Source organism: Podarcis gaigeae (genome assembly GCF_964106915.1).
Source record: "Podarcis gaigeae genome assembly, chromosome: 6".
NCBI lineage: Eukaryota > Metazoa > Chordata > Lepidosauria > Squamata > Lacertidae > Podarcis > Podarcis gaigeae.
In genome coordinates this window covers 82,624,382-82,637,031 of record NC_139682.1, presented here as the reverse complement: position 1 = coordinate 82,637,031, position 12,650 = coordinate 82,624,382, and the positions used below count along the sequence as shown (strand labels likewise).

At 44.3% G+C, this 12,650-nt stretch overlaps 2 long non-coding RNA genes across 4 annotated transcripts in view; one reads left to right on the top strand and one right to left on the bottom strand.

Moving 5' to 3' along the window:
* Nucleotides 1–6,463, bottom strand: part of LOC310847533 — a 28,709-nt gene extending 22,246 nt beyond the window's left edge. The window contains exons 1-2 of the long non-coding RNA XR_014565869.1: nucleotides 6,157–6,463; nucleotides 4,508–4,604 (exon numbers count right to left, since the gene is read on the bottom strand). This is a non-coding gene — a long non-coding RNA (uncharacterized lncRNA). The remainder of the gene's footprint in view (nucleotides 1–4,507; nucleotides 4,605–6,156) is intronic.
* The window catches only part of LOC310847542, a 59,529-nt gene continuing 52,693 nt past the window's right edge, over nucleotides 5,815–12,650 (top strand). Inside the window, exons 1-2 of one of the 3 annotated variants that reach the window (XR_014565885.1) lie at nucleotides 5,815–6,144; nucleotides 8,144–8,236. This is a non-coding gene — a long non-coding RNA (uncharacterized lncRNA). The remainder of the gene's footprint in view (nucleotides 6,145–8,143; nucleotides 8,237–12,650) is intronic. The other 2 variants (XR_014565884.1, XR_014565883.1) reach the window with 2 other exon arrangements.

The following is a 12,650-nucleotide window of genomic DNA, read 5'->3' as shown; positions in this document are numbered from 1 at the left end:
CGAACTTGTGCAGTTCCCATTGTGCTTCTGTGGGCGGGAAGGGGGGCAGGCCAGGTGGACAGAATCCAAAGATGAACAAGCTGCCTGCACACTGTGTAACTGTCCTTTGTGAAGACTTCCAAGAAACTGTCTTAAAAGGAGGAACAAGCGCAGGAAGGAATACTGATGAGGGACCCTGGCCTAATAAAGAGTGGAAGCAGACATTGTAGGCTGCAACCTACAGATTGCTTACGTAAGGGTAGCATTACCGAGTTCAACAGGATTACTCTGGAGAAAGTGGCTTGATAATAAATATATCTCTCCACGGAAACTGAGGCATTCAGAGGTTTCGCCCCCTGCCACACTCCCCTGTTTTAAACAAACACTTCAGAGTACAATTCCACATGAACCAATTTGATAAGATTAATGGAGTCTGCTTTATTGAGTCTATGGATGGACACCTTGCACCACAGACAAGCTTTGAGAATTCATTCAGGGCTTAACACAGGGGCTCCAATGGTGCCAACGTGTATGCCATTAAAAATGACAAGTGAGAAAACAATGGTTAGGGTGCAGCTCAGTATATAAAGTTTCAGCCAGTAAAATGTTTGCAAACCAGAACCCCTCTTACTTAAGATAAGCCCTAACCTTTGGCCCTCCAGATGTCTTGGACTACAATTCCCATCATCCCTGACCACTGGTTTTGTTAGCTAGGGATCATGGGAGTTGTAGGCCAAAACATCTGGAGGGCCAAAGGTTGGGGATGCCTGCCCTAAGCCAACATGGGAGGAGTGCAAGTGGGGGGTTCTGCCTCTTGTTGCTGTTCTCACCATTTCTGAAGCAAGTGATGCTAGCCTTGGAAGGAGCTGCAGTCTCCCTCAGAGTGAGGCATTCTGGGTAAAATAGCTGAGAGAGCCCCCTGTGCCCTGATGTGGTTTGCCTTAGCAATGAAAATGCTATAGATTTAGAAAGAAAGCTTAACACCTCTAAGTTAGTCAGTGACTTTCAACTCCCTACCTCCCTTAAATTTAAACTAGTGGTTGTGGAAACCCACAGTGCCACAGGCACTCTCACAACTGCGTTCTCCAGAGCACGTTGTTCTGAGGAAGCACTCCCTTGGCTGTTGCTAGAGTGAGGCCTGGAGAAAGTTGTGGTGGTCCTGGTGGTGGCAGCAGAAGCAACACACTCATGGAAAAAATGAGCAGTGCAACCGGAAAACAATTTCCTGCATCTGAGAAAAATCAGCTTGGGCCTGTCTCATTGTTCCATTCACACTAGCACATGTTAGAAAGAAAGAGAAAGCCCTGATATTCACATCCCTGTAGTAAGCTCGGCTGGACCGGTCTTGTTCAGGCTGTGAGGGCTCAAAAATCCTCTTTGCTATGGTGGCAAGCCCATGCAAACAATTATCACTTGTGATGATTCAGTTCCCCAATTTACGCACGTTCAATATGTGCACAATCGCTCATACGGCATCACGCTGAACCCAGAATTGACCCCAAAATGTCACAAATACATCACAAAAAAGGGGCGGAACAGGGTGTTTGAAGGTTTTCTCAATGGCTCTTACAGTACCTCAGAACATAGGTAAAGGGACCCCTGACCATTAGGTCCAGTCATCACCGACTCTGGGGTTGCAGCGCTCATCTCGCTTTATTGGCCGAGGGAGCCGGCATACAGCTTCCAGGTCATGTGGCCAGCATGACTAAGCCACTTCTGGCGAACCAGAGCAGCACACAGAAACACCGTTTACCTTCCCGCTGGAGCGGTACCTATTTATCTACTTGCACTTTGACATGCTTTCGAACTGCTAGGTTGGCAGGAGCAGGGACCGAGCAAGGGGAGCTCACCCCGTCGCAGGGATTCAAACCGCCGACCTTCTGATCGGCAAGTCCTAGCCTCTGTGGTGTAACCCACAGCGCCACCTCAGAACATAACCCCGTGTAAATTGGGGGTGGGAGTGGTTGCCTGTTCTTTGTGTTGAGAATATTTGAGTATTTTCTCCTGTTGAAACCGCTTTCATTTGATAGAAGACTTATTAAACTCACTGTAACCTTTCAGAATATAATAGGGGCAAAGCAGTACTGCCCACAGTAAGATTAATCACTGACAGCAAAGGAAATGGGGAACATATTTCCTCATCTGCAACCTCTGCCCTGGCAGCAGACCTGGTTTCAGCATCGAAGGGGAATGTCGGGTATGGCTTTGTCCTGCTTTGCCATTCTAGTGAAAACATGGCCTTTCTTTACTTCCCATCTGCGACAGACACTCTCTGCAGGGTAGTTTATTAATTATCCCTAAATATAAATAGAAATCAGCAGGTGTGTGAGTTTCTAGAAATGGCACTTTAATTGAATTGCCGAGCTATACTTGCACTGGACCATCAGTCGTTACACATGCATGCTCAAAATAAAAACACAAATAAATGTCCTCATACCCCACCCTGCCTTCTTTTCGATTGCTTTTATTCTCACAGGTCCTTTTGCATTTCTTTTTTTAAAAAAGACTTACTGTAAAATGGGATTTTACAGCGTGTATGTCACTCAAGTGGATGGTGGCAGTTCTAGTAAAAGTAAAGGACCCATGGATGGTTAAATCCAGTCAAAGGTGACTATGGGGTTGGGGCTCATCTCACATTCAGGCCAAGGGAGCCGGCGTTTGTCCACAGACAGCTTTCTGGGTCATGTGGCCAACTTCTGGTGCAACGGGACACCGTAATGGAAACCAGAGTGCATAGAAATGCCGTTTACCTTCCTGTCACAGCAGTACCTATTTATCTTCTTGTACTGGCATGCTTTCCAACTGCTAGGTTGGCAGGAGCTGGGACAGAGCAATGGGAGATCACCCCGACATGGGGATTCGAACTGCCGACCTTCTGATTGGCAAGCCCAAGAGGCTCAGTGGTTTAGACCACAGTGCCACTTGTGCTTCTATATGAGCTGTATTTCTAGCCCCATGAGGCGGTGGTTATTTTGGAATCCCAAAAATTCAGAAGTCCAACTTGATGCTGGGCAATGCATTTGAGGAGGATTCTAAAATGGCTGTCTCCTCAAAAGGATGAGAGTCGAGTGGTTCCCATAGAGAAGTATCATCACTTGCTTGGGTAAGGATGTGGGAGGGGGAAGGGGTGACGGGGGAAAGAAAACAGAGCAAAAGGAAGTAGGGTAAGAGTAACTGGCGGGGAAGGGAGGAGAAGCTAGCAAGGAGGAAGGAAAGCATCAGACAGGGATCAGGGAAAAAGGAGAAGTAAACAGTTTATTAGTGTGTCTTTTGGTGATATTGAGAGAGGAAGGTAGCCATTTTCTGAATGGTCTTATCCCCACACGGTATAGATTTTAATGCTTTAATTTCCAACATACCCCAAGTCAGCTACATTCAGGTCCATAATCAAGAGACAGAAGAATGGAAGCTGCTCTTCACAAACACTGAAATGAATCTACAGTTTTCTTCAAAACGCTAATGCCCCATGTTCATATGGTGGCAGCAGCAATGAAAGGGAATGAGGGAATATGTATCCAGCAACTGTAGAAAGACAACAATCTTCCACCCAACGAAAGAAATTCATAATTTTCACTGGGGGAAAAGCAAGGAAACCCCAACCTAGTGCAAACCTGGTTGGGAGGGGAGGAATGGTTTCCAGCCCTAGTCCACCAGTGACCCAAATAGCTCAGTGAAGGCTAACTTAAGGGTGGGTGGGAAGCTCATGGGGTAAAATGCTCCTGAACTCCAGTGTGGGAAGCTTCTACTCCCTCCCATTCCCATGGGGATCCATGGAGATCATGACATGTGCAAAAACTCTTGTCCACCATTTCTCCTCACCAGCCATGGGCAAAGGCATTCCAGGACCTAATTTGGCCTAGAATGCAGCTTCATTGGGTGGGGGTGAAGGTTACCAGATTTTTTTCAATGAATCCGGGGACACTTTTCAACTTCCTACTAAAGAAGATGGATTTTGTCAGGGGACTGATTTGTAAATCAGGAGTCTGTCCCCGGGAAACAGGGACATCTGGTAACCTTAGGTTAAGTGTGATTATGTTACAGTAGAAGAGACTGCATGTGCCATCAGAACCTTGTGTGTCATTTCATGCAAGACTTCTGTAAAAAAAAACAGCATGGAAAGCTTATTGCCGAAGAGAGAAGCTGCTGTTTGTTTTTAAAGGTGGCTTTCCTCATATCTTTGGTGGTATGAACTCCTGCTGTGGAAAAGCATCCATGCAAACTCTTTTACATACTCATAGGTCATCTATGAATCTCTGCTGGCACCATGTTCGTTGCCAGTTTTCTCAGGAAGTTTGTTCCTATGAAAGGCTTTACTTCTGGGGATCAGGAAACTTTTAATTTCTTTCCCAATGTAAGCATTTTTAATGTGTGTGGGTTTTTTTTTGGGGGGGGAATCATTGTGGAGGAGAAAAAGTAGATTGTTTAGCAGTCTAGGCTAACCTACATTTCTTTCTCCGTGATTTCTATAACTCTTTACCAGACAGCCATCAATTTTTCATTCAAATTATTTCAGATATTTGTGACTAACCTACATTTGTGCAGTTCTGGCAGCTTTGGATTAAACTCGTCTCTGGAGAAGATATGTATATCAAATGTGCAACATAATTTTCATGCAAACGTCTTATCTGAAAATGAATGGTCAGGAAAGAAATATATGTTTTTTTCAAAGATTATCACAAAATTGTTCTATTGCATAATTTTAAAAATGTGCCATGGAACCAGGGGGTGAGGTGGGGAAGAAAAACTGGGATTTGTTCTATCAAATTCATTAGCAACATGATCATACCTTGTGCTCTCCACCCACTTGTTTTAAAATAGCACAACGTTGAATTCCACCCCTTTACTACAAACATTTCAACATAAATTAACATGAATGTTATACTTCAGCAGATGAACACACAGGGCCATTTCCTGTATAGAATATGCATGTCCGGAATAAAGTGCGCAATTAAGAGAAGGATTTAGAAGTGGTTCAGTGGCAGTACAGTGAGCAAAGGAAAGTGTAAAAAGTGTGATTTGCCCACAGAAATCCATATAATCCAGGACACCGAGCAAAATTTTGAGTGCTAAGTGGTCCCTCCTTGATGCTTGAGTAAAGAGAATGCGAAAGGACGGCAAGCTTGCACTGAAAACCTCATGGAGCAACATCTTGAGAGGGGTGTTTTTAGCTCCCCCCCCCCACCCTTTGCTTTGGAAGCCTTATAAGAAACTGCTGAAGGAGAGGGCAATAGGGAACATCAAGGGAGGGGCGTTTCTAGGACTAAAGAGAAATCCCTTGTTATTTTTGCATGCTTTTTGGGGGGGGGTGCTGCATGCTTTTTAAGTACAGTGGTACCTCGGGTTACAGACGCTTCAGGTTACAGATGCTTCAGGTTACAGACTCCACTAACCCAGAAATAGTACCTCGGGTTAAGAACTTTGCTTCAGGAGGAGTACAGAAATTGGGCGGTGGCGGTGCTGCGGCAGCAGGAGGCCCCATTAGCTAAAGTGATACCTCAAGTTAAGAACAGTTTCAGGTTAAGAACGGACCTCCAGAACTAATTAAGTTCTTAACTCAAGGTACCACTGTAATCTTGTTATATTTATAGTATTGGAATGTACCATATTTTTTCGTGTATAACACACACCTATGTATAAGACACCCCCCTTTTTTGGGAGACTCAAATTTAAGAAAATAGGGAGATATGGTCCAGAGTTGTTGATTTTTTTGGGGGGGGGGGGACGGAATGCAGAAAATCACTAACCTGGATGACAAACGCTCAGAATTGCTCGTCGCAGAAGCCAACTGTCGTCTGCCTGCTCGCCAACAGCAGCCGGAATTCGAACGCCCAACTGCCACAGCAGCACCCAATCCACGGCAGCCCTTGCCGCAGCAACCAATCACCCATCAAATCACCGCTGACAAGCTGCGGCTCAGAGCTGCAACCAATCACCCTCCCCCACAACGCACTGCCTGTGTATAAGATGAGCCCCGTTTATTAACATTATTTTTGAGTAAAAAACCCCCTAGTCTTATACATGGAAAAGTACAGTAATTTTTTGGGATGTTCCATTTCCAGTTGATTTGCAATGCTATCGGCAGTGGGGAGGACTGCAGGGCCTGCTCCCTTTCAAGGCCTTCATCAGCTGGCCTAGTGGGTGGGGCCCAGGCCCTCACACTTCCAGGTGCTTACTTACCCCGGGAAGCCAAGGAACCATCTGCTGCAGAGAGGACTGCAGGGCCCATTGCATGGGGCTGGACTCACTGGAGTGAACTCCTGGGGAAGTGATGGGGGTGTTCTGCTGTTGCTTCCCTGCTCCAACTGCCCATGTGTTTTGCAACGTTCTTACGCAGTTGGTGGCATTTTTGTTTTTTTGCTCTGTTCCTGGTGGGTTGGATGTTTGCTGGGATTGGTTTAGTTTTTGTCAGGAATGAGCCAGCTCCTAGTGAAACTCCACAGCCAGCTGCAGAACAGAGAGAGTTAGATCTGCAGCTGGCTGAACAGTGCCCAGTGCAACTGCCACGGGCTTTGGAATGCCGGTTACCGAGGGAACGACAGAGAGTGGGCTGGAATGCAGCCAAAGCTCTCTGGAAGATCAATTAGGCACGAACAGGCAAGGAGATAATCTGTCGGAACCAAATCAGGTTGGAGTTAAGCCAATAAGTCCCAAAAGCCAGCAAATGGGGGGCGGGGGCTGTTGCTAGACAGGAAGAAAAACCAAAGACGTAAGAGTCGTAAGTTGAATATCTTCTGTAGATCCCAGAATGACTTTTTAGAAGGGTCATCTGACTAATGATGCTGGATGCTTTGTTTAAGCCATCTGGAGCTACCCGTTGTTTTTGACAATAATGCTTCTTTTTAATTACCTACACCAGGCATGTACAACAGGACGATCACAATTTAGTGGTCGATCGTGGGGATGTAGCAGGTTGATCATGGGGTGTTCTGTGGTGATCCCCAAAAGAAGCTTAGAAATTGTTTTGCACCTCCTTCCAAAAAAAAAAAAAAAAAAAGCTAACAAAAGCTCAACAGCTCTGGGCAATAACAATGGGTAGATCACTGCCATTTTTTTAATACTGGGAGTAGATCGCAGTCTCTTGGGAGTTTTATGTGCCTGACCTACGCTTACTGTGTTATCAAGCTGAGAACCTGTACTCCTGACAGTTTTGGTATAATTGTATTCCCCCCCCCATCTGTTTTATTGCCTATTGTATTGTTTATACTTTGTTCTCAAGGGGAGAGGGTAAGGGCTGCCTGGCAGTGGGGCCCAGCCAACAGAATGTCTGGGGCAGGTTCCACAGTGGGGGGGGGGAATGCACTGGGACACCCAGTCTCAGTGATCATGGGCTGGACGAGGAGTTACGCTAAGACCAGACCATGTCATAACCGAGAAGGCAGGTTTAGTCGTTGTTTGAAGACTATCCCTGCCTCTGGGTCTGGAATCAACAAGGGAGACCCACATGACCACAAGGTGCTGCTGTGCAATGCCACGTCAATTATTCATAAGATCACTGCCATCCATGACTTGATCGTGGATGGAGGACTTGATCTGACATGTGTAACAGAGACTTGGTTGGATGAAGCAGATGGGCTGGATCTTGCCGCTGCTTGTCCACCAGGTTTCTCTTACGCACAGCAACCCTGGTCATAAACCCCCATCGTTTAGCCCAGACACTAAGGTACAGAGGTGAGGGCCTTCTGGCCGTTCCCTCCCTGTGAGAAGTGATGTTACAGGGAACAAGGCAGAGGGCCTTCCCAGTGGTGGCGCCCCCCTGTGGAATGCTCTCCCATCAGATGTCAAGGAAATAAACAACTATCCGACTTTTAGGAGACATCTGAAGGCAGCCCCCTTTGGGGAAGTTTTTAATGATTGATTCTATGAAAATTCTGTTGGGAAACCCAGCCAGATGGGTGGGGTATAATAAATGATGATGATGTTTTAATACATCCCTGTTTCTTTGTTGTAAGCTGCTTTGAGCATGATATCTTTGTAGAAAAGCAGCCTACAAAGAAAATGAATTAAGGAATGAAATCAAGCCACCCAGATAGATAGCAATCCTAACAAGACTCACCTTGGCACTCTTTAATTCAATGGGACTGACAGCTAAGTAGACATTTTTAGGATTACAGCCATGGATGGCTTTGTGATGGTCCATTAACTCCTTCATTCACTTTGCCTGTAGGGCACCACAGGACTCTGTTGTTTTGGGTAACAAAGACTAACAAGGCCTGCGAACTGCAAATTTATGAACTGGAAAAGGAAACACACAAGCAAGGTAACTGATCTGTAAATATTTGTTGACAACTGAGAAATATGTGTGCATTGGGCACTATGTTACATAAAAAATAGGTATATTTCCACATCGGTGGATGTTGAAATGGAACAAAAGCTTGTGCAAAATAATACAATTGCAGCAGAACCAAAAGTACTGGATACAAACGATAGTTAGAATGGATTGGGGCAAGTTTGTACAGTGGTACCTCGGGTTAAGTACTTAATTCATTCCCGAGGTCCGTACTTAACCTGAAACTGTTCTTAACCTGAAGCACCACTTTAGCTAATGGGGCCTCAAGCTGCCGCTGTGCTGCCGGAACATGATTTCTGTTCTCATCCTGAAGCAAAGTTATTAACCTGAAGCACTATTTCTGGGTTAGTGGAGTCTGTAACCTGAAGCGTATGAAACCTGAAGCGTATGTAACCTGAGATACCACTGTACATTCCTAGTTTGAACCAGAGATATACACTTTTTCCCTCCCACTCTTAGTCATCAGGTGACACCTCACACAAACCTCTGAGCTTTCCATTGCACAGACATTCATTGAGGGCAAACAGATTAAAAATGTTAATCATATTCACTTCCTAACAATTTCACCAAAGAAGTCCATGGGACTTACCTTATTTTATCCTCTCAGTAGCCCTGTGAGGTAGGCTAGAACAAGGAAGACTGGCTGGCTCAAAGTCACCAGATAAGCTCGTGAGTGATTGAAAAATTGCGTCCCAGTCTCTCCAGCACTTTTCGCTCCATTCACTTTGGGTGGCAGAAAAGAAAAGTAAGGTGCCCTGCCAGGAAATAAAAGGTTTTCTATCTCTTTTAACATCACAGGTAAAGCCAGCACCCAAGAACCACATTGAAATGCTTTCTGAAATCATCCTCATTGTGCAAGATTTTCTCCTCTTTTCTCAAAAGCAGGTGGTTGTGGAGGAAGACAGTCAACCTCCCATTCCACCCAAGTCTCCTGCTGTGATTAGAAACTCAAATCATTTTTCTTCTTCTCTTGTAAAAAAAAGGAAGAAAAAAGTTCCAGGTGTAGAAATATTACTTTTGGTGCGTCGATTACTATGACAACCCTTCAGAGATTTGTATCTATCTTTACGTCTGAGGTTTTGCTCTCACTGAAAAGAAGAATTACCTGGGTGGTATCTTGATGGCCATTTATTTTTAATCATTTTCTTTGGATACCATCCCGACAGAGAAAAGGAAATCTGCCTGGATGCATCCGGATTTATTTATTTTTTAAGGTCTCCTGCAACAGATTCTGTACTTCACATTCTCTGCTAGTCTTTTAAATAGGAAAAGGAGCTCCCCACCTTGCAAGAATTGAGGGGAAATTGTTTTAAGAAGTCTAACGAACAAACAGGGATATCAAACAAAAGCTGAGGATTAAGAGACAGGCAGTTTATAGAAGAATTTCATTCCAATAGATGGGCATTGGTCTTTTCAAAGCTTAGTTGTGAGGCTGGCCCATGTAACTTTTTCAGCTGTTAAATGTCGAAGAAAACTAAGCACAACAAAGCATAAAACATTAAAAACTTCCCTATACAGGGCTGCCTTCAGATATCTTCTAAAAGTCAGGTAATTGTTTATTTCTTTGACATCTGATGGGAGGGTGTTCCACAAGGCGAGAAGTCCCTTTTGCTTGGTTCCCTGTAACTTCACTTCTCGCAATGAGGGAACCGCCAGAAAGCCCTTGGAGCTGGATTTCAGTGTCCAGGCTGAACCAATTCCCTAGATTGCTGCCTCCCTGTTTCCTCTGCTTGTAATTGATGTAGAGAATCCAAATGCTGCAACACTGAGGTAAAGCTGCTATAAGTAAAAGGAGATATGTTGGCATAAAGACATACTGCTGGAGGGGGTGGGGCAGTACTAAGCCTATAATAGTTGAAGCCTGTTCCACCATTTGGTTTTCTGTAGAATGTTTCCTTTCAGTAGGAAAATAGCTCAAATGGTGTTCGGTTGTGATTTGTGTTGCATGTGATATAAATGAATGGGACACAAAGGCAGTCTTTCACTTTTATGTGTGCGTTATGTGATTTGTTTGTTTGTGCTAGAGTACTTTGTGCCCACAGCTAATGGATTCTCTTGACTCACCTGGGTTGCATAAAAAAAATTAATAGGACTACAGAATATGAGAGAGAGAAGATGGGGCAACTTTCATTTTCCACAGTTAACATTTCTGTTTTTCCTACATTGTTTTAATTTATTTGACTAAAGACGGAAAGTTCACTGGTGATGAAGGAGTCAATTCAGCTGTTACACATCTGGAACCCTTTGAATAGGGCTATAAAACTGCAAATCTTCATATATAAATCTTCTTGTGAATTAAGGATGCTCGTGGAATTCATTCTTTTGAATTCTGATCTGTGCCTCCACATACTTTGAGGCTTTCTTAGATCATCCTGGTTCTACACTTCCTAATATTCCATCAGAGATCTTGGCTAGCAAGAAAAAGGTAGCCAAATGCAAAAGAAAACTGTTTATAAAAGTTCGTTTCAGGAGAAAATTAGTTTAACACCCATATTTATATGTGATTTGTGTGTAGACTTGAACAATAAATAATTATCACACTGATGCAGGAATGGAATAGATTTGTGAGTGAACATGCAGGAAACTGCTATGAATAGGAACCTGACTGATTTACCTGTCTCTGCTGGAAAATACATTTGCTGAACTTTGAAACTGAAATAGTACTGCACTGCCTGGAAATGTGCTAGGTACCATTGCTTACTCTGAGCTTCGGTAATTTATTTCTGCATTCCAAATTTGATACAGCCTAAGCAAGAAGAACAATGGTTTTCAGGCACATTCTCATCCATTTCTCTTTAGCATTACAAATAGCAGCTTGCATAGCTATTCCTTCGTTCTGTGATGGAAAGAAGAAAGGCAAAGGCTGTCAGGGGAAGCCGGTTACCCTAGGGAAGAATAGCAGGTCTTATTCAAAGTGATCATAAGAGTGCATAGGGACACCAACATTCAAAAAAATTAGGTACTATGCAGGGATGGACCAGTATTTCCCAAAATGGGCAATACCGCCATCTTGGGGAGCACTATTAGCCTCAGTTGCAGCTGGGAAACATTGAATAAAAATAAGGGGGCAGTGGAAGCATAAAGAAAGAAGAAACTTTTGAAAAACAATTCAAGCATGTTTCATCTGTTGTGTAATGATGCTTACCACCCATTTGGGTACTGTTGTAGGACAGCGACAATGCCTCTCCAGGATATGGCAGTCATCCTGGAGGCCAGGGGCTTTGCTGCACTTGGGTGTGTAATTTGTGTGTAATTTGAATGTTACTATGGTGTCATATTTCTCCTTCATGGATCATTGCCTTGTCATGGTGAAGAGGTTTGAATAATTCAGAGAAGCTATGAGCTATGCCGTGCAGGGCCACCCAAGTCATGCAGGTCATAGTGGAGAGTTTTGACTAAACGTGATCCACCTGGAGCAGGAACCAGCATGCCACTCCGGTATCCCTGCCAAGAAAATTCCATGGACAAAAACGTATTATGGTCTGAAGTTCAACATAAAAAAAAAACAAAGATCATGGCTACTGGTCCCATCACCTCCTGGCAAATAGAAGGGGAAGAAATGGAGGCAGTGAGAGATTTTACATCCTTGGGCTCCATGATCACTGCAGATGGTGATAGGAGTCACGAAATTAAGACGCCTGCTTCTTGGGAGAAAAGTGATGACAAACCTAGACAGCATCTTAAAAAGCAGAGACATCATCTTACTGGCAAAGGTCTGTAGAGTTAAAGCTATGGTTTTCTCAGTAGTGATGTATGGAAGTGAGAGCTGGACCATAAAGAAGGCTGATCGCCAAAGAATTGATGTTTTTGAATTATGGTGCTGGAGGAGACTCTTGAGAATCCCATGGACTGCAAGAAGATCAAACCTATCCATTCTGAAGGAAATCAGCCCTGAGTGCTCACTGGAAGGACAGATCGTGAAGCTGAGTCTCCAGTACTTTGGCCACCTCATGAGAAGAGAAGACTCTCTGGAAAAGACCCTGATGCTGGGAAAGATTGAGGGCACAAGCAGAAGGGGACGACAGAGAATGAGATGGTTGGACAGTGTTCTCGAAGCTACCAACATGAGTTTGACCAAACTGCCGGTGGCAGTGGAAGCCAGGAGTGCCTGGCGTGCTCTGGTCCATGGGGTCACGACAAGTCGGACATGACTAAATGACTAAACAACAGCAACAAATGGTGTCATATTTACAACATCATTTCCTTTACTATGTTGTAGGATGTAGGTGGAAATAAAGATGTGTAAAAGAATGCAAATTGGTCACTGCATGGTGGATTGGTTAAATTCAGATCTACAGATCAGTCTGGGAGGTGTATATCTTTCACCAGGTACTACATCAGGGTTGGTGCAGTGACTCTTCAGGGTCCCTGACCTCTTCCTTTT